The sequence below is a fragment of the Ceratina calcarata genome, unplaced genomic scaffold (assembly GCF_001652005.2).
Source record: "Ceratina calcarata isolate Rehan_Ccalc_2016 unplaced genomic scaffold, ASM165200v1 scaffold387.2, whole genome shotgun sequence".
Taxonomy (NCBI): domain Eukaryota; kingdom Metazoa; phylum Arthropoda; class Insecta; order Hymenoptera; family Apidae; genus Ceratina; species Ceratina calcarata.
The window spans coordinates 66,509-68,904 of record NW_017161994.1 but is presented as its reverse complement, the minus strand read 5'-3'; the positions used below and the strand labels follow the sequence as shown (position 1 = coordinate 68,904).

The window sequence follows — 2,396 nt, the reverse complement described above, 5'->3', positions numbered from 1 at the left end:
TGTTTGAGCATGTTTCCTGACTCCGACGCGTTTGTTTCCTGACGCTCCGACACGTTTGTCGCCGGGCAGTTGGTAGCATCGTTTTCGGCTAAGCGGGTCAGTTCGTCTGGGTTACAAATCGAGATCGGCTGTCATCGTTTCGGACATCGATCGAGATTTAAAACTACCAAAAACGAGAGCCTTTTGCCAAACGTTTCGGGCAAGGATCGAGATCATAAACGTGCCAATCGTTTCGGGCACTGATCAAGATCCTAAGGCGATCATCCTAGCTAAACGTTCGAGCAAGGATTAACATCATCGAGGTGCCAATCGTTTCGGGCACCGATCGAAATCCAGTATCACTCGTATTCTGCCAATCGCATCGGGCATTTGGAATAAGTGAAGTTTAAATTAATTTTTAACTTCATGCACGAACTCGGACGAACGACGCACAAAGTTCGTACGAGACGAAACACGCGGACGAAACAAATTCCCGGCGAACGGGCATCGGGAGCCTCCACAAAGGCGAGAACTGTTTCGTCATTGGAAAAAATAAATCAGGTTTTCTTATTGAAATCATTGCTGATACATTTCTTTAAACGTAACACCCGTTCTCCCGGCTGAACCTTGTTAGGGCCACCTATCCCTAACAGTTGTATTATTAAAGGAATAAGTCAATAGTGTTCGATCTATTGGACTATTAAAATTGAAACAATAGTGTTTTATCTATTGTATTATTATAAATTGAGTTCATAGTGTGCGATCTATGGAACGACAAGAATAGTTGGCAGTTGGCTAATATTCTTAATCAACACGAAGATGGCAGTTGGTAGTTGACCACTACAACAAAAATTTAGTTATTGGGCTAATAGTGTACGACCTATTAGACTGCAACATACTGTACTGACGGTGTGCGATCCATCAGATTATACAAATATGGGATTAATGGTGTGCGATCCATTAAATGTTGGAAAAGTCTGAACATTTGGAAAGAACCATTCACGTTCGAACATTCGACGTGGTAACTTCAGAGCTAAACGATTCAATTCATCATACGAGAAAAGATCGAAAAAGATAGGAACTTTCATGTGGAAAGTTTTGATCATACATACTTCTAAAAAAATGACAAATCACAAAAGACAAAAATTTTTTTGGTATCGTGTATGTCCCAATGAACCATTCAACTTTAGTCTCAACACATTTGACGTATCATTAAAAACAACAAAGATGTTTGAGGTGCAAACGATACGTGACTCACCCTATAAGTCCCAGAACTAATACTTCGCCCGAAAATGAGGAAGAGCTGAGATGATTTTAAACAACATTTTCCTTTGTGAAAAAGTTGTCCGAGGCGTAGTTGTCGAGTTATTAACAAAAATCCCCGACCAATCAGAGCGCGAGTACACAAGCTCGTGACGAGAGCATAGGACTAATGTCAGAAGAAAGAAAGTGATTACTCGTTACTTACGTTTACTGAACAAATGTATCATACTCAATGAAATAACTAACAACTTTACAAATTGTAATTTCTGTAGAATAGGTAAAATTATGAAAAACGTGAAAAGAATCAGAGTTGGTCTTACTTCTTCGTTGGTAAGTGCACCTGCTCCTTGATGAACGTCAGTGGGTCAATGAGTTGATCTTCGGCATTCGAAGATAAGACGCATGGCTCGCAGCAACTGATGCTTGGAGCAAGTCAGTGCATTTACAATTTTATGGCAAGGTCTCGAACAGCGCGCGCCCAGCAGGATGTGTATGACAAAAGGCAAATTCAGTCGTTCGCATCTGGTAAGTGCATTCCTGGATGCTGTCTCTTGTCATCGGTTCGAGTGTGCTGTACATGGGAAATTTTTAAAGATGTCAAGAACACGAAGGTTGGGTTCAGTTGAAAAATATAAACATATTTTCTGTAACGAACTAGTTCACCGAGTGGGAAAAGATTTTCTGGAAGAAAATTTTCGAGCGAGCGGTCATTTGGCTTTGCCTTGCGTTACTAAACAGAACGATGCGTGTTCTAACGAACACGGAATATTTTAATATGTTCGTCATTTACGCGTAAGTGAGTTATAATCTGAGAGCGGCAGTGGAATTGTTCCGCGAACAGTATTCCGATCAGAACTAAGAATTAAAATAAAAACGTGTATGTAAATTTTCAATTGCAAAGTGCAATGTGACAGTGGATTTGTAAAATGAAAAGTGGCAGTGAATTTGGAAAATGTAAAAGTGACAATTTTTGTTTTGTGAAAATTTGCGAGTGAGGAAGTGACAGTGATCGTGATGATAAGGAAAAAGTCGTCAGGTGCAGGTCACTGACTTACTCCAAGCATCAGCTGCTGCGAGCCATGTGTCCTATCTTCGAATGTCGAAGGTCGACCTATTGTCCCATTGACGTTCTTTTAGGAACAGGTGCACTGACC

The 2,396-nt window shown here is 40.6% G+C and overlaps 1 protein-coding gene across 2 annotated transcripts in view; it reads right to left on the bottom strand.

Moving 5' to 3' along the window:
• LOC108625991 (SUN domain-containing ossification factor) overlaps positions 1-2,396 on the bottom strand; it is a 79,733-nt gene that overhangs the window by 10,975 nt on the left and 66,362 nt on the right. The window lies entirely within an intron of this gene.